General features: G+C 50.7%; 1 protein-coding gene across 5 annotated transcripts in view; it reads right to left on the bottom strand.

Annotated features, from left to right (window-relative positions):
* PMFBP1 (polyamine modulated factor 1 binding protein 1) overlaps positions 1-19,048 on the bottom strand; it is a 131,533-nt gene that overhangs the window by 41,274 nt on the left and 71,211 nt on the right. For 4 of the 5 annotated variants that reach the window (XM_074882138.1, XM_074882141.1, XM_074882140.1 and 1 more), the window contains exons 1-2: positions 15,870-16,770; positions 10,765-10,885 (exon numbers count right to left, since the gene is read on the bottom strand). The gene's annotated coding sequence lies outside the window, so the exon portion shown is untranslated. Of the gene's footprint in view, positions 1-10,764; positions 10,886-15,869; positions 16,771-19,048 lie in introns of those variants that run through there. The other variant, XM_074882139.1, reaches the window with a different exon arrangement.

Below are 19,048 nucleotides of genomic sequence, written 5' to 3'. Positions count from 1 at the left end.
TGGTTTTCATATCTTTAGCGATGCCATAAGACAGTCCCGATGCACACCCCAACCTCCCCCAAAGCAGCTGTGAACTCTCGTCTGCTCCACTGACCCACTGTGTGGCTGCAGGCAAGTCATTCTGTAACCTCGTGCTGAGAAACTGAATAACAACAAGCAGGAACTTCACTGGAAAACCTTCAAGAAAATTCTTATCAATCTATCTTGAGATTTCCCGAGGAAACAAATTCCCCAGCTCTTCTCCAAGGAAACATTTGAGACGCAAATATGAGGAAAGTGGAAGATTTGATACACATGGCTGTATCATCCCTGCAACTCGTGGGAAGGCCTGTAAATTCAGGTTGATTGTGTTCACTGGAGACCAAGAACAGGCAGAAGGAAACACAGGTGAAGGCTGTTGAAGTTGGCACCAATACATTCGTGGTTTGCTCTAGGGACAACCGAGGCACACCTGGCAATACTGAGGACCGCACAGTATCTCGATGAAGAGATACACAGCATTTATAAACACTGCACGACAAACCAGTTCTGTGAACACGTTGCAGACGTGATGCAGAGCCCCACTTCACCCACTTCCATTGCTGTGGCTTTAGCAAGAAAACAAAACTCAGCTCAAGCCCCCTGGCCAGACTCGATGAGCTATCTCCCAAAAATCGCCCACCACATCCCAGACACTCCTGATTCTGCAACTCAGCAGAAGCGCTCATGAAAACAGCTCTTCTGTGAGGACAGGGTATCCCAAGGACATGCTACTACTCACTAAACTCTCCTTTGAACCCCTACCCCTGTACCCAAGAGAAATTACTGGTCTTGAGCGTGACTTGCTGCTGAGATAACGTGACTCAAGCTTAAGAGAGCAGATGGGACCTGCAGACTGTGAAAGCAGACCATAGGAACAAAGCTCCAGGGCAGCACAGTGCAGCGAAGGCAAGACACTGGTCTTACTGGGGCTAAAAACCACCCTGCCTCACACCCAGGGCAAGCAGAGGGCTGGGTGAGAGGGCCGGGCAGCGGCTGTGGCGGGGGCCCTGGCTGCCCCTGCAGCATGCAGGGCCGGCCGCAGCCAGTGGTGCCACGTCCCGAGGAAGCGGCAGCCCCGTGGGCTTGGGGTCCCTGCCCTGCACCCTGGGCCGGGGTCTCTGCGGCCCAGTGCTGCCCGCCAGCGGTCTGCAGGCCAGCTCCTCAGAGCTGCGGGTGGCGGGGAGGCTCTGCGGCACGGGCTGCACCCCAGAACCTCGCCGGTCTGCGCTGACGGGGTGAGGCGAGATGAGAAAATATGACACAGATAAAAGGAGAAGCTAGGAGGAAAACCTTAACCTCACTCTGCGAATCATAACAGCTTTGTCAAAATAAAAGCCAGAACTAAATCCTGCCACTGCACACCTTCTCCCTGTGGACACCTTTCAAGCACAGACATTTTCTACCAGCTGCAAACCGCACACGTCAGGGAGAGGCTCCAGCGTCACATCTGCACAATAGCAGCTCTGTGCAAACGCCGTGCCAGTAGCGGGAAATTTTCATGATGTAAAGCAGCAAGGTCACCCATGTGTCCAGGCAGCCCTTGGAAAGGCACAGCCTCTCCAGATATTGCAGAGGAAAGCTCAGAATTGCTCTTGGTTCATTAGGTTTTGCCTGAGGGGTTTTCTTCCAATATTAACTACAAACAAGGTTCAGGTTCTTGTTGCTCAGTTTTGTGCATGCAATGCAAAAAGGTGAAGGGGAAGGTTTACCAAGAGTCGTTTGTAAATACGCTAAGACAACTCAGATATGTTTTTAAAATCCATCAGACATCCTGTGTAGTAAGTCACCTTAAACAAGAACATTGAAAAACCTCTGTCAATACAGCAACATCTTTTTCAGCATAGAAATTTTACATCAACATTGGCAAAGAGTCTGTGCATAAATTACACACAGCAGAGCATACAATGCAATTTCCTTCCCTCCAGGCACTGACACTGTGCTCTCCTGCAGCCTGCCTGTTTCTCCCAGCTTTATGACCCCAATGAGATGAGCTCTCACTGGTTTTTTCCTTGTTACATTTTGATATTTCAAAGCATGGCCTGCTTCTCACTCCTGTCTCCCTGCTCCACATTATTAATGAATTGGAAAGCAGACATCATTAGTTTTTGGAGACCATTTCTTTTAAAATTTACAGAACCCTTCATCTGAATCCCCAGAGCCAGTCTGCTGTTCTCATCTTAGAATCTTATTAGCATCATATCTCCTGGATCCTGCCATGCAAACTGCATTGCTATGCACTTTCTAGCACTTGACCCTTTTGCGGACGGAATTAATTTCCTCTTTGAAGATAGAGCAGCATGCTGTTGTGCTTGTTAAAGAAAGAAAACTCAGGCTAGAAGATAGGAACAAGCAGAGGATATTCTCAGTTAAATATAGGCCACTATAAGGTTTTATACAGGCAGGCTGAGAAAGAGACAGATTGGTCAAAAGAAAGAATAGATGGATGATGCTTTATTACCAGAAACATCTTCCAAAAGAGCATGCAGATAAACCGATCGCCAATACTCACTGGGAATTTCTGGTTTCATGGCATGCTCCTTTTTAGCAGCATTGTCTTTGTCTGCAGCCCTCCGCATCCTCCACCTGTTTCTGTATCCAAAATACCTCAGACCTTTCATTGTAGAATTAATGTGAATAACACAAAGAACCAAAGTTTGCTTCCTGCTTGGGGCCATGAAAAGGTGCCCAGGCTGTACCTGAAGCGCATAAAGAAAAGCAGCCCCAGTAAAAAGAGGTCTTTCTCTAAAAGAATAGAATGTTTAGCAGCCCAAGTATATCGATGTCATTAATACTATCCTCTCAAAAGGCACAATATTCCTAACATGTGGAGTAAACTAGAAAATTTAAAGTGCTTGTTGCCCAGTTTGGGCCATTTCTAGTTCCACAGGACTACTGGAAGTGAAGAACTTTCCTCATCTGCATTGTTTTTACAGTTTTGGTTCTGCTGTCTAGTTTTAGCAGCAATCTTTACTATGACTGCTGTAGAGGAGATTCCTTAGCATGAAGGCCTCATCCTTTCCATAACGTTAATAAAGAACTGCAGAAGTTTATTTTTAAGTACTTCTTGCAAAAATACAAAGCCAAAGAGGACAGAATAGCAGAGCAAGGCCTAAACCTTCTCTCTTGGCAAAGCTACCAGACTGGACTGGGGAATGGGAAAGGGTCCTGGATGGCTCAAGCAACAGGAGGTGGGATGGGTCAGCAGTTTAAACCGACAGTTGTCTGGATTGCTCCTTTCTCTGGGCTGTGCAGTGGTCCAAGGGAAAGGAGCAGAGAGGGACCCAGATAGTCTCAACCACGCCAGGGAGCCATGACTCCTGGACAGTTACCCCGGGGTCCTGTCAACGTCATGGAGTCTAAAGAAAGAGAAAAGCCTCCAAAGCCAGGTCTGGAATCGGGGCCACTCAGGCATCTCTGCACACATCTGCCCCGTCCACCAAAGCCAGCCCAGCACTCAGCCCTGGGGGTCATCTTTGCTGTGAAGCTTGGTTCTACCTCCTTTGGCTCACACAACAGCCAAATCCTGATAACTGCATCTAGGCACACCAGAGAACATGCCAGGGAAACTCCTTCCTTTTCGGAGAGCCGTGCTCAGCAACCCAGTCCCCTCTCCCTCCCACTTCTATCTTACCATGGCCTGCAACATCAGTCTTCTTAGGAAAGCAAAGTGCCCAGGTACAAATTCCTCAGAAAGTGATAGGAAGGTGCCCTGTGGTGTGTAGAAACGCCAGACGTTCTTTACAGGTGACTGTGCCAGTAATACTGGGTGAGTGTCATGTCCATCACCTTATCCTTTACCCTGTCCTCCAAAACAGCAAGAGGAGAACTGCTGGAGAACCATGACTCACTCTTTTCTTCTCGTTTACCACTCGCCTTCTGAAAACGTGTGGCCTGTTCGTGCAGAATTCATCAGGCAAATGGTGTTAGCAGCAGCAGCACAAGTGCCAGAGACAGACTGGCAGAGAGCTTATGAATAGCACGATGAATGATCTATAGCAAAAGCCATGGGCAAGAGCTAGCCATTAGTCTGGGGCTTAGTAATGCACTCTTCAAGTACATTACTCACCAATCCATCAGGCAACCTGCTAAAGAACTGAGAGATTCCAGCACTTTTAAATCTGTAACGCAATGGCTGGCAGCCTGCACTACATGCCCTAGGTTACAAGGGCATGGAGGAAGACAATTCATTTTGTGTCATAGCCAGTATTTCTTCTTCTCCTTTTCTGTGTGTACTTAAGAAATGGACCTTCTATTATCTGCAGATTAATAGCCAGGAGAATGCTCTGGTGTCTCTGCTAGCATTTACTATTGAGGAAGGCTCTCAAAGAATGCCTAACCCTTGCAGTTTTCATTAGCTGGACTGAGTATGGAAATATGCGTGAGAACAGATGGGATTTCTTAATTTAAAAATAATGCCTACAGTAGAACTATTTTAGAAAAATACTATAATTACAAGACACTATTAGAACACTGGATATGATAGAATTAAGGTTGTCAGCATAATTTGGGCCCTTCTGTATAAGCACATGATAGGGACTCCCAGACATGATCCTGTGCTATCCTGGAATTACTCATTCACAAAGTGGATAATGTGCACAGAAAAGGTCATCAGTCAGTGCTTCCTTTTCTCTCTCAGAACTTAGTGTGTGGCTCCGACTTGCATTTAGTGCACACTTTTCAAACCTCATGAAGAACATTGTTATTAATCTCCTTGTGGGAATTTCTGTGACATTCATCATTATCTAAATTCTCCAGGAGCATTACCTAATCTCAGCATCCCTGTGAGGAAAAACTTTTATTATCCGCACTTCACAAATGCCGAACAGGGGCAGAGAGAGATTCAAGCACTAGATGTGTCCTCTAATTTTAGGTGCTTGGTTCAAGATGTCTAGTTCTGATTTGTGAAGCACTTAACAACTTTATAGCATTTCATATGTTTCAGGCAAAACTGTGAGTGCTCAGCAATTCTACAAAGAAACACCTTCAAGTTCCAAGCTGAAAACTTTGAGGATAAGGACAATTAGAGCTGTCTGTGAGGGTCCTGGCTTGTCCACTGTCTCCAGTAACACAACACACCACGGCCGTACCTGTCACTAAAAGCAGTTCCCCACCTAGACAATTCTGAAGTCACCGTCTGTCATTTGCTCAACACTTCCAGGTTTCCCCAACAGCTGGGTGAGACACCCCCCCCCCGCCCCCGCAGCAGCCACCTTTGCCACAGGAGGATCCCTCGGGGGAGCACTGACCGTGCACGCGACGCATCACCGCAGAGCGGTGGCCTGAGGCGTTGGCACGAAGAGCCCGAGCTGAGCTTGCACCATTGTGCCAGGTTTTGCAGTTTGGGAATGTGGCCAGCGTGCTCCCAGAGGCACAGAGCACGCGGGGAACGGGGCTGGAAGAGAATCCCGGGCACTCCCAGCAGGGCTGGAGGGGGAGAAATGTCAAAGTTAAGGCTAATTCTGAAGGCAAGGTGCAGCACATTGCTAAAATATTTCTGGCAAGAATATGGAAATCTTTACATTGAAGCACAGAGGCTTTCGTATTTTTCAAGGACACATCTGTAAGGTTCCCCCCCATCTTGAACAAGTCATGTATTTTTTACAGTTAAAATAATTTTTGGCAAAACTGTTTTTTTCCAGAAATATTAAAGGAAAATCATACCAAGACAAAAACGAATGTAGAAAATTTCAGGTTTAAAATGGATAAAGAAGAGGCAAGCAACCAAAAAAGAGAATCTTTTAACAGAAAATGTCAATATTACCTATATGTGACAACACAAGTTAATATTTAGATGGAAATTAAACACAGGAACTTCTAGCATTAAAATTGAAATAGTAAATGAACTTTGAATACATAGTTCTAGGCACACTTTTAACCTCACCTTGCCACAGTCAATGTCTGTAATAATGAACATACCAGACCCCTCCCCGTTTCCCCCCTAACCCTGTTTTTGCCAGCCATAGCTGCTTGGACATCTGTTTTAACTGAGATATGTATTCAGGGCTCTGAGCAGAAATAGGAAATGCTACTCATGTCCAACATGGGTGGATTCATGTTGCAGTAAGCACCTTAAATTTCTCATTTCATGGCTCTTGAACACCCAGATTTGCAATTCAAAGTCACTGACATATTTTGGTTTGTTTTCCTTCTTCGGAGCTAGTCTGGCAGTAAGAGAAAACAGGGCAACCTGATGCGTAAGACATGACCAAAGCAACCCGAAGGAGCTCTGCTGCATTCCCACCCCTGCCCCGTGCTCCCTGCCCTGGCCACATTGCCATCCTTACCCCATGGCCAGCCCAACACCCAGGGTGGCCCGTGGGCACCCAGCTTTCTGCTCCCGTCCCCTGATGGCAGCAGCACACACACTGCTGGAAGATGCTCAGCATTGGCTCTTGTGTTTTGCAGCCGCCCCCACTCAGCACCTTCCTCGTCATGCACTGTCGAGGGACACAGGTAAGCCCGTCCTTTCGTTAATAACCTCTGTGCTCTCCACAGGGGTGAACAACGGGCCCACAGAGTTCAAGGAAGGAGGAGAGGGGACAGGACCTGCGGGTACAGGCTACTGATAGCCAGGAAAATGGAGACCAGAAGAACAGGAGCAAGTTGCCAGTGACACTGCAGAAAAAGGGAGATGCTAGGAAGAAAAAAAACCCATTCCACTGCACGAGAGGGTGAGAACGGAGGGCTGGGAGGCAGGGAACTGGAAGAGTGAATGAGAAATTAAAAAATAATGCAAGGAAAAGAATATAAGCATGGCAGAACTGAAATCAAAGCCTTGTCTAAAGTAAAAACAGCGTCACTTAAAAATAAGTTAGTAAGTTTAAAAAGATTTAATGCAACTGTTGCAAAATCTAGTGCAAACTCTTAATTTGGGTTCAGAGTAGCTTAATTTGGTAATTAATCAATGCATGACTCTTAAATGAAGATATGAATGTTTAGACAGGATGTCACACCAGTTAAATAACTAATTTTTGAAGACAATTCAAGTTTTAATATGGATGATGCTTCAAAGAAGCATCAAAGAGGAACAACAAATCACAAAGCAAACAGAAGATTCCTAGTTATGCAAATATAAACAGAAAATCTAAGGCTAAACCACTGAAAAATCCACAGGATTTCTTTGAATCTTATCTGAAGGGGCAGACTACTGCTCTGCAGGGAGGGAGGCCTGGGCAGCCCCTATTTCTGCAACCTACGTCCCCGCACCCACTGACCCTGTTGACACTGGCACTTTCTGGGTGTTTGCGTGGTGATGGGCTGACCCTGGCTGGACGCCACGTGCCCCCCAGAGCTGCTCTGTCACTGCCCTCTTCAGCTGGGCAGGGGCAAAAAAATGTAACAAAAGGCTGGTGGGTGGAAATAAGGACAGGGAGAGATCACTCACCAGTTACCATCATGGGCAAAACAGACTCGACTTGGGGAAATTAATTTATTACCAGTCAAATCAGAGTAGGATAATGAGAAACAAAATCTCAATTTTGAAACACTTTCCCCCCACCCCTCCCTTCTTCTCTGGCTCAGCTTCACTCCCAAGTTTTCTCCCTCCTCCCCTGCAGTGGGACAGGGGGCAGGGATGGGGGTTGTGGTCGGTTCATCGCCCCTTGTCTCTGCTGCTGCTTCCTCCTCAGGGGAGGACTCCTCACACTCCTCCCCTGCTCCAGCCTGGGCTCCCTCCCATGGGAGACATTCCTCCACGAACTTCTCCCACGTGGGTCCCTCCCACAGGCTCCAGCTCTTCCCCAACTGCACCAGCATTGGTCCCCCACGGGGTCACCAGTCCCACCAGCAAACCTGCTCCAGCCTGGGCTCCTCCCTCCACAGGCCACAACTCCTGCCAGGAGCCTGCTCCAGCGTGGGCTTCCCACGGGGTCACGGGCTCCTTCGGGCACATCCCCCTGCTCCGGTGTGGGGTCCCCCCGGGCTGTGGGTGGAATCTGCTCCCCCAGTGCCCTCCCTGGGCGCAGGGCACAGCTGTCTCACCAGGGGCTGCCCCAGGGGCTGCGGGGAACCTCTGCTCCAGCGCCCGCAGCACCTCCTCTCCTCCTCCTTCACTGCCCTGGGTGGCTGCAGAGTTTTTTCTCTCACGTGCCCTCACTCCTCTCTCCTGCCGCAATTGCTGTTGCCCAGGCATTTGATTCCCCTTCTTAAATACATTATCCCAGAGGCACCACCACCGCGGCTGGTGTTGGCTCTGGTGGAGATGGGGGAAGATTCTGGCAGCTTGAATTGTCTTCATAAATTAATTATTTAACTGGTATTCATTCACCTCGAAGGTTATGAACTCGTGCGCACGCACAGAACAAACGGAACTCCACTGTTCCTGTGGGGAACTCTCACCCTCAGGCGAACCCTAAAGCAAGCATTAACCTACTTACTGAGCCCTTGGGCACTCTGCAGGGTGGGGGAGCTATTGGGGAGCAAGGGCAGCAGATCGCAGCATTCAAGTACAATGTCCTGTGATCACCTGAGAGCAGCCCTAAGAATTTCTCATCATTTTGGTAGAGGTAGGGGAGAAGCAGGGCACCCTCCTGTCCTCGTTTTTCAGTCATCCCCTCACACGATTAAACAAAGCGCAACTTTATTAAAACAGAAGTGTCGCTGTTTTGGGAGACTGATTGCTATGGCAGCTTTGAAACCTTCTGCCAGCTTCTTCCTTCTGCCACTAAAGGCCCGGGCTGAATCACCTGCATCAAGCCTGTTGTCCTGCCCGCCTCGCCGATGAGGTAAAGAGGGACGTGACCACCCACCCTGCTCACAGGGTGCCCTCAAATTTCAGCTGCTCGCCGAAGAGCAAAACACCAGCTGCCCATGTGGGGAGAGCACCAAGGGCTCCCTTCTGGCGGACCCAGGCTCACTCAGGTATTGCTGCCCAAGCAGCACTCGTCCCTTTAGCAGATTTATCCTGCATCACTTTTCTCCCTTGCTTAGCACCAAACTCAGAAAACCTGACATTGACCTGCTTGTCACCCTGAGTCCTCAGGATCAGTATTTCATTCGGACATGTGGCCACAGAAGCAGTAGGTGCTGCTGCAATTTTTAGCACCAGTCATCATGGTGCCACCTTTGAAACACACATATCTGCGTGCTGGAACAGAAAGTCCCAGTCCTTGTTGGTCGGGACAGTGCCGTAACAAGAGCCAAAGGCAAAGACAGAGAAAACAGAACCACTGAACTGGCAAAGAAAATGAGATCACTGAAATAAGGGACTGAGACAGGCAAAACACGAGGAAGAGTGACAGAGAGTGTGTGGCCCTGGGTGAGCAGGAGCCAGGGACAACCGCGAGCAGGCAGATAGAGTGGGCCGACGGGGAGCGAGGGGAGAGCACCGTCTGGGAGCACGTCGCTGAATTACAACAGGGAGGGGCTGTAAAGGTCCATCCAGCCTCTGCTGAAGGGCCCTCACCCCCACCCACACGCAGAGAGCGAGTGGCGTTCAGGTGCGTCACGCCACGACTGGACGTGCGGAGAAGGAACGCGTGGTTCTAAGGAAGAGAAACCCCAAGTCACTCCAGCTAAGAGCCTAATCCTACAAAAGCCACTCCTTCAGTTACTGAAGTAAAATGTAAGTATCTGGCTGAATTGCACTGCGCTAAGATATTTAACCATTTCATTGCCAACGAGAGTTATGTCTACAAACACAGATCAGTTCCAGTGAGGGTACCAGAGGCCGTGAACAGGCACTGCTGATGCACAGGACCTTAACATCGGGATGAACCTTGAGAAGGGTCCTGATCTGCATCTGGGACTTCAGCATCCCGTCTTGTTTTTCTGAAGATACCATTCATACAGAACAGCTTCGTTTCCTGGGGCTGCAGCGCACAGACAAAACCTGCCTGTAGCATCTCTGACAGTTTTGAATCATGCTGCACACTCTCATCTCATTGAATCTGTGGCTCCATCTGAACCCAGGTCCAGTGGTCTGACAGCCATCCTAGTTTTATCTAGACCAGGAACAAAGGAACTGCACATTATAGCCTATCTGTCCAACTGTTTTTCATTGTATATACTTTCTCTGTCCTACAAGTGATCAGCTTGCTTCCTTCTAAAGCCTGCAGTCAGCTTTAATCTACTTAGCTGGGATTAATGAGAGATTTGTTAAAGATTTAAAGATTTTACACACTTTGCTTACAACTGTTGTTATCTACAACCATCAGGCAATAAGCCCCATGCAGACAAGCTGTTCATAATGTCAGGCACATCTATCAGGTGTGCCAAGGCCGGTAACGCGATGCTGATGCTGATGCCTGTTGCTGGCAGACCGGTGCCTTCACGTGCCTGTTCAGAGCAGCGCTCAGACCTCTGCCTGCACCCTGCCCTTCTTGTGCAAACCTGAGAAAGGGTGGGACAAAGCTGGCAGCTCAGAACGTGGGTCACTGCACTGGCATCGACAGCGCACACTGCCACAGAGCTCAACACCGGTGGGAGTAGAAAATCCGGAGCATACACCCCACCTTGCCCAATGGTGCATGCCTGACCTGGGAGAGGTGAGGAGGAACTGGAGGTCCCGGCAGTTACCTGTTACTGCACCCCCCTGCTTAAACCAGCCGTGGAATGGAAGGTGGTGGAGGGATGTGATTCTTTAAAGCAAGAACTCTGCATTGGATGTGGGAACTCTTCCTGGCAGAGTTACTATGACAGGTTCTGTGAGTAGGCTCACGGCTGAAGGAGGCTCTGCTGGGGAGGGCCCCACGTACGGAGCAGCCTCAGCTCACAAGGTGCTGGATCAGTGTTTCAGAGGCTTACCTCCATCCAGGTCAGAGAGCTCCAGCTGCAGACAAAGGCCTGGGAAGTCTCAAGGAGGGAGCTGCAGAGAACCCTTCCAGCGCGGCATGGGGGAACCACAGAGGCCAAGCGCAGGAGGACACTGGAAGAAAGCACCAAGGGTTTGTCAGGCACACTCTGTCCAGCTGGCAAAAACCACCAGCTCAGTAGAAACACAGACAATAAATGGCCGACTGATGCTGTGTGAGGGATTCCGCATGCTACTGTCCCTTGTTACTTGACCTACAAAGACCAGAAAATCTTGTCTGGTCGATACGGAAGTTTCAGTGCATGTGCTGGATGAGCTTTCATTCTCTTATGCCAGCAAAGCTGTTTCATCCCCAAGCGCAAAGCTCGGGACATTCACCGGTCCTCAGTACAGCCTCAAAGAACACAAGAGAACGTTCATGAGTTTTGGCGGTTTTATAAGAACACCAAAAAGCAACACACAGATAGAAGGCCCTGCCCAGTGGAAGGGAGGGAGCCCTGTGCCTGGAGAGAGAAGGCGAGGAGCAGGGACAGCGGAACTGCACACTGCACCCGGAGGAGGAGGAGAGAGCTCTGCTGCTGCTTCTGCCCCACGGCTGTTGATGCTCCCCTTGTGCCATGTGGGCTAGAAGCGGTGGCAGGGTTGGGGCCCCAGGACCAGCACCCTGTGCAGAGCAGAGCACGGAGGGGTGAGCTCCAGGCAGAGCTGTGGGTTCTGCCCAAACAGTGACCGAATTCCCTCCGATGCCTGCGGACTGCTCCGCAGCCGGAGGGCCTCCTCCCACCCCACGAGGAGCTGCCAGTCACAGGTACTGCCCGGATAACCACTCCTGTCCTGGTGCACCAAACACCCTAACAGACAGCTGATGGATGCTCCCCTCTCCTCTCCAGCTCACAGGAGCTCTTGTGACGAGTGAAGGAGGGTGGTTCGCCTCGAGGTTAAAAACGGCCCCAGCTCCTGCCACTGCAGGGCCACTGGTCCCCAGGCTGTGGGACGCTCCCTCCCACGGCCCTCGGCCCTCCCTGCAGCTCTACCGCTCCCCCCACACCCTGCCTCCCGCGGCCCTCGGCAGGCACACCGGTTACTCCCAGTGGCCCTGACCCTGCACAGGCTCCAGGTCAGACTCAGCTACTCCTCTGCTACCTGCGCCAGTGAGGACCAGTGTGGGGGACAGTCACCCCTCTGTGCAGGAGGGAGCACTGGAGTTGAGTGCTCATAAGCAAAAGATGCTCTGGAGTCTGGATGTGCTGCTGCGTCTCGCCTGCTTGTCAAGACAGAAGATGTGCCAGTTTTGCCCTCCTTATACCTAATGCAGAGGGTCCTTCTATATTCCTCCACCAGGAATCAATCCTACAGTCACAGGTAAAAGCACAGTTTACAAATTCTCTACTTCGTTCTGGAGATGTTCAGTAGGACATACACTGTCCCAGTCAAGACCTGCATCTACTAAACAAACCACACAAAGACTCACGTTATTCTGAAACTGACTCAAAGTGAGAGATTCATCCCTTTAGGTGGTAACCAACACCAAAAAACTTGTTTTGAAACCAGAGAGATTCACACATACGGTTTTTACAACTGAAATGCAGATTCTCAAGAAAAGCACATCCCACTTTCTTGCCCCAAAGCCCTTTCAGGAACCTCCCAGAGCTGAGGAAGGCTGACGCTGAGCTGCCCCGACCGCTGGGCTCAGCCGCCCTTGGCTCCTCGCTTGACACCACCTGGAGCGGGCAGGCTGAGGGCCACGCGCCAGCGCCACGCTGCAGCCACGCCACGGCTCTCCACGTGCCGGCGCCTGTTATTATTTACCCTCTCCCTGCACAGACGGCTCCGAGAAGTGGCGTCCCCGTGTGAAACAGCCTACCTGCATTCTCCCAATGCTCCCAAGGTCTCCAAACGCGCAGAGAAGAGGGAAAGAAAACAAAAAAAAAAAAAAAAAAGAAAAAGAGTCTTGATACCTGTCCTGCATTTCCAGATATTCCAGAGACCTTTCCAGTGCCGAAGCGGAGCACCGCCGGCTCTGGGCAGGAGGCTCAAGGTCTGTCTCCACTGGCACTGCCACCCCTGTGCTGCCCTTGCAGCTCTCCCCAAGGTCAGGCACGGGTCTCCGCCTCGGAGCACAGGTTGGACGTGGTGCAGCGCAAACGAGCAGTAATCCCACCATGCCTGCCGGAGCAAGGAGCAAGCCTCTCGGCGCAGCTCCCCACTGCACGCCGTGCCCACGGCGCTCGCTCGCCTGGAAGGCAGGGTCTGTCCTGCTGGGAAGAGCCCTGGAGACAGCTGGGGCGAGCCCCCGGCACAGGACTGCCTGGCCATCACCGTCCCGCTCCCTGCACCAGCCAAACGCCTCCTGGGGAAGTTCAAAGGGAGCAGGTGGGGGCTTGGCAGAGGGAGAAACAGCAAATAAACCGAGGGGGACAGGGTGGGAAGGGGGGCTTGTTTCTCATTAATGAGCATTTGAGCTGCTGATCTCAAGGAAGACTTTGAAAAGAAAGCGCAGAGCCCTCCTGGCAGGGCAGCCAGCCCAGCTGCCCTCCCCGCGTCTCACTTTTTATAAATTCTGGGAAACACTTTTAGACAGACACTGGCACTCATAAATTATACAGCTCATTTGCATATTCCAGTCATGAGACATTATGCAAATGTGACCTGATTTGCATAATGGATTCCTCTCGTCGCTTCACTTGCTTCATGCTTTTAAAAAACAAAATGAAATAAAATGAAAGCACGAGAAGGTGAAAGCAGCAAGTTCCCAGCACTGCTGCGCCTCCTCCCAGCCGCACCGCCACTCACCCTCACTTGCGGCAGAGACTGGAGCGAGGGAGGGCGAAAGCGAAAAAACAAAGCCCTCACATGGTTTAATTCTCTCGTAATTACAACGAACTAACTTTCCCCTGGTTGAGATGCTTCACCCCAAACGACGTATCTGAGCCAATTAAGGGAAGGAAAAGGAGCCCTGGAAGACAGGACGACCCCGTAACAGCCAGCGGTCCCCGGTGCCCCACCTCAGCCGTCGCAGGGTGCACGGGGTGGGGAGCCCTGCGGTGAGACCCCGCAAAGGCTGGGCATGGCTGTGCCGCGCTAAGCCTTGGGAGGGACGGCTTCCTTGCTAAACTTCGGCAGAGCTCGCCTTTCTGAAAGGAGGGTGGGTGGGAGAGGCAAGGGGAGGGGTTGCTTTGATTGTTTATAGCAAAATATAGCGGTGACATGTCGGGAGGACGAGGCAAGAGCGCGTCAGCCACCCCCAGCCGCACTCCAACAGGCGGACGACTGTCCGTCCATCCTCTGCAGTCGCTGGTTTTGCTGCGGGCTCTTCCCTGCCCCCCTGCACCAGCGCGAACGGCAGAACTGTGCCAAGCGGCTGGCGTCCATACCCTGTGGGAAAAGTTAACTGTAATTCTTCAGCTTTTAAAATCAATTAACCCGTGTGTTAATTAACATCAAGTCGACGGGAGGAGGAGGAGGAGGGGAGAGCGGGAGGGAGGAGGGAGGAAAAGAGCTGCAAGGGCGGATGGCAGCGGAGTTGGCACAGTGCCATCCATTCAGTGGCAACGCCACAGCTCCCTGCGATCGCGGCAGCGGGTATATGTTACGGGGGCCCTGTGCGCGGGCCAGACAGTGCGGTAAAGCCAGGGGAGATTATCCAGACCCCCAGGAGCAAACGGCAGGCAGCGACCGGAGGCGCGAGTGCCAGGATTACAGACTAGGCTCCTCCGCTGCGAGCCCTTCCTCGGACGCATGCCTCTGTGGGGCCGGGGACTCCCCCACCAGCGCCGCACAACTCGGACTTTCAGCACTTTTTCCCCCCTTTAAACGTCATTCTGCCGCAGTGGAGCCAGCACAACGGATGCTTTCACACCCTGCGAGACAAAGGCCGTCGTCTCCGCCATGACACCGCTCCGTTCCAAGCCGAGGCCGGCATCTTGGAGTCTTTAAAAATAAAGGGAAAAGGGAAATGCGAACAATAAAAACAGCAACAGAAAAAACCTCAACAACAAACCCCTTGTGCCCGTTCTCCATGCCAGGGGCAACATGGGCATCTGTCGCAGCAGAAGGCGTTTGTGTGGGGCTTTCTTTTTTTTTTTTTTTTCCTGTTTTTTTTTTCCGCAAGCTGTTGGCGTGTTTGCCATTCAGGTTCGTTTACAATTAACTCCAAAAAAAAACCCCACCACACCCAGCCCAGTCAACAACAAACAAAAGGGAGTAGCCGACGTCGAGAGAGAAATGCCATAAGAAGCTGCAAGAATGCAAGCTACAGATGATGCCACTTGCCATTCGGACAACCTCAGGGAAAGATGCCAATTCTGCAGCTCGGGAAAGACTCCGAGAAGGGAGCACGAAGGTCTCCGAATAGCACGCCGAAGGAAGGGAGAAATACCGCTCTTATAGGGCAGGATCACAGCTGCATACAGCCTCTGCTGGGAGGAGAGGGAATGTTTATGGGTGTAGCGAGAGATGCCGGTGTATGCACACACACACACTGTTGTGTGTGCGTATGGACACACATACACACATGCACACAATGCCTCAGATAATTGCAGATGAGATGTGTGAGTGCGGGGGTGTGTATGGCGGAGACGCGTGTATCCTCTGTGCACACAGGCGCGTGTCTGTGTGTGGGTATCGATGTGTGTGCACGCATGTCATGCACATACACACATGCCGGGAGACATATGTTTGTGTGCTGGGTGAGAGAGAAAGACACAGAGTGAGAAAGCCACAGACACACACACACACACCCAACGTCAGTATACATCCCACTTTTTGACCTAGGTATACACCGAAGACAAAATAAAAATCATACTCCAGCAGCAAGCAGGCAGGCAGAGATTTATCTACATTCACTGCTATCACCAGGGAGATGAATGGGGCCGATCTGAAGCCCTTTACAAGATCCACTATGGGAGTGAAGGAGGAGGAGGGATGCCACACAGACATGCACAAACTTGAAGACAGAGAGATTTGGAAGGTGCTACTTGTGAAACCCAGGTGGCACTCCGGAGGGGCGAGCGAGGGAAAGAGCCGCACGGGCGCTCTGCGGGGTCCGGAGGGCTTGGGGCTTTTGGAAGAGGGCATCAAGGGACAGCCGGCTACTTACGGTGTCTGCGCTGCTGAGGATCCGGCAAGGTGTTCTGTTGGCACCGGGCGCTGAGCCAGGGAAGGGCACTGGAAGCAAAAGGGAGAGACAAAAAATAAAGTCATACAGCGGGAATATTAATTGCCTCTCTTGCGGATTTTACAAAACACACAAAATGTTTTCTTTTTACTTGGTTTTTTTTTTTTTTTTGTGGATTGGCGCACTTCCCTTCTGCATGGAAAATACTAGCATGGGATTTACAGCCCAGCTACAGGGCTCGGGATTAACAGCGCTGGCATCTTTTGGGCATATTTTTTCTTTTAATGAATGAGCTTTCGCTGTTAATGAGGAATAATCGTTTGGCTAATGAGCTTTGAAACATTAAGAGAAAAGAGGGTTTTTTTCCTGTTAATCGCCCTGGTGCGACCGCATGGATGGATTACAAAAGACAGCAGTAGGAATGCAGTACAAAGGGGGGGAAACGTCTCCTGGAGTGGGATAAATGCAGAGATGGGTGATGCGTCCCTGCATCTCTCCTTCCTTCTCTCTCTCTCTTACTCTCTCTCTGCCAACTGCTATGGGTTTCCATAACTCCGCAATCAAAGTGGATGCTCGGGAAAGATTATTATAGTCAAACAGCGAAGCGTCGGCGGTTAATGTCTCCAGTGTTTAATCATCATACAGTAGAATGGTTTTATGCATATTTCATTTGCATATCATTAAACCGCGCTAGCGCGGGACATTCAGAGCTGGAGAGGTACAAAGTTGGGGGGAGAGAGAGGGAGAGCGGGAAAGAGACAGAGGGAGGAAGGTCCCTATGATGCCTATCTTCAAAAGCCAGGCACTTGTTCCATCATCTGTCTTCTACTTTTACTAAAATCATGATGACTTGGAAACCTTTGAAGTTGGATATAACCTTGGATTCTTCTAATTCCAGCAGTGATGTATTAGAAAGGGGGAAATGATGCTGCGCTAGACATTTAAAGGAATATAAGCTCCAGTGGAATGGAAATAGGAGCTCTTTGGGGAACGAACTGGCAGAGCCAGCCACAGCTTCGACAAACACCACACTTCTGGGTTAATACTAGTAAAGGATATCAGAGTAATACAAAAAGAAACGAAGACAACATAAACATTAAGATGGGGATTATATTTCTCTACTCTTTCTCTTGTATTTTCTTTTCCTTTTCAAAGGTACAAAGAAGGATGGAACCAGCGGTAATTTACACACTAATTAGCGAACAGTTGCCTCTTTTTGTGTTTGTTTTTCTTCTCTCTTTATTTTGGAGAGGTGTGTTGTCACCGCTGAAGTGATTAATCAATTATTTGGTAGCTCAGATCCTTCTCCACTGGCACTGATCAGGAAGAGAAGGTGGTGGTTGCGGGGGGAGGAACACAGTGGGCTCTTTGTAGATCTTATACATGCACAACATATTAATTGGGGTCTTTATAAAGCTCCCTCAATAGACTGTTTCTTTCCTGGAAAAACAGCAGCTGGTTAGCCACCGTTGGCGACTCTTCAAATATCACTTTTGCTGGGGGCAGTTCTGTCGCTGTTTGTTGTTGTGCTTTATTTTCTTTCTCCATGGAGGGGGCTACGTGTGCGAGGCTACCACTGCCCACCGCTTCCGAACGGCAGACAGACAGACAATATCAGTATCAGGACAATCTCCTGAGCTGAATGTGGAACTTTGCTTCAAAATGAAATGCTGTTTTATATTTAAATTCTCCTCCTCTCCCTCCCCCACTTTTCTTCTCTTCCAAGTCTTTGTCTTGGTTATGAATATTCAGATGAGCCGTGATGTGATTACACTGTACAATTACTTGTGTCCATGGTGGTGGCGAAGGCACTGAGGAAAGACAGAGCCAGATGAGCTTGGAGCTCATTTGGGGTTTGTTTTCCGTATTTTCCCCCATCTCTGTAGCGCTGCGGCACATGCAGATGTCGCTGTTGTTCTTTATAAAGCCCTAATGATATGCGAAAGCATAACGACCCCATTTGGGTGCACAGCATCAACGAAATATTATTGGGGGGGGGAATCCTGACTGAAGGAATGTCCACATAAATTATTTTTATTTAAATGAGTTGAAGAGGTGGCAGTGAGGCAGAGGAAGTCACATGAATACATGCATAATGTGAATACGCAGAAAGGTTATCGCCAAGGAGAAGAGGGTTTTCTGCACGGTGCTTGGGACAAACAGGCTCATTAGGGAACAGCGCAGCCCTCTGCGGGATTTACTTCTTTATCACGGCTCCCGCTGAAGCCAGGGCAGCGGGCATGCTCGCCGGCGGCAGACCCTGCGTGCCAGGGTGCGGATGCCTGGGCGATTCCCGGTTTTCATTCAGAAATCTGAGCGCAGTGTGTGGTGGGAGGGGGACGGGAGGAGAGGAACCGGAGGGAGAACGTGTGAGGTGCCACAGGCGGTGGCAAAGGAGGGGCCCGATGACAGCCTCGAGGGTGGATGACAACCCAGCGGTGCGCCGGCGCTGCCGATGCCAGGCTTGCGTGAGCTTCCCGAGGAACCGAGCTCCACCGGCACCCTGCGGGACCCGACTGCGGCTCTGTGTCCCCACCACGGGACAGTGGGCACAGGGCTCAGCTGCGGCAGGGCCCGGGGCCGAGCAGCTCCCAGCCACTGTGCCACCTGGGAGGCTGCCATGGGGACAGGGTGCCGGGAGCGGCCCACATCCACCTTCACCCATTTTCCCAGAGCAGTGAACGGTACCACTGGATATTACCAGTACAAATACACATGCGTGTGGAAACAGGACTTCCTGGCTACTCTGTTTTGCCAAGAACGCTCTTCTGGGCCAGGGGTTTGCACCTGCGTACATCAGCAAAGGGTGGACTAAGTAAAATGCAGTGGGCCAGCAGCAAACAGCAACACTCTCACTTCAGCTGTATCTGAGCTCAGCTTTTGGAAGGTCTGTGCCTTGTGTGCCGGCCCTGCACAGATCCTGAACAGCTCTGAGCCCCTTGCAGCCTCCTCAGCCCCTACCACACCCATGGTCATGGGTAAGGCTCAAGCTGCAGCCAGAGCTGGTCTCCAGGGCGGGAGCATCACTCTCCTCTGACCGAGGGGGGAGAGGCAGGACAGAGAGGAAAGGCTATTGCTGGTGGGACCCGCTGTGAGAGGAACTCTGCTTTCCTCCCACGCTGTGGGCATGCACAGACTTTACCTGCGGCTCTAGAAACACT

Source organism: Strix uralensis, chromosome 12 (assembly GCF_047716275.1).
Source record: "Strix uralensis isolate ZFMK-TIS-50842 chromosome 12, bStrUra1, whole genome shotgun sequence".
Classification (NCBI taxonomy): Eukaryota; Metazoa; Chordata; class Aves; order Strigiformes; family Strigidae; genus Strix; species Strix uralensis.
Note: the sequence above shows the minus strand (reverse complement) of the source record. Positions and strands in the feature narration are given on the sequence as shown.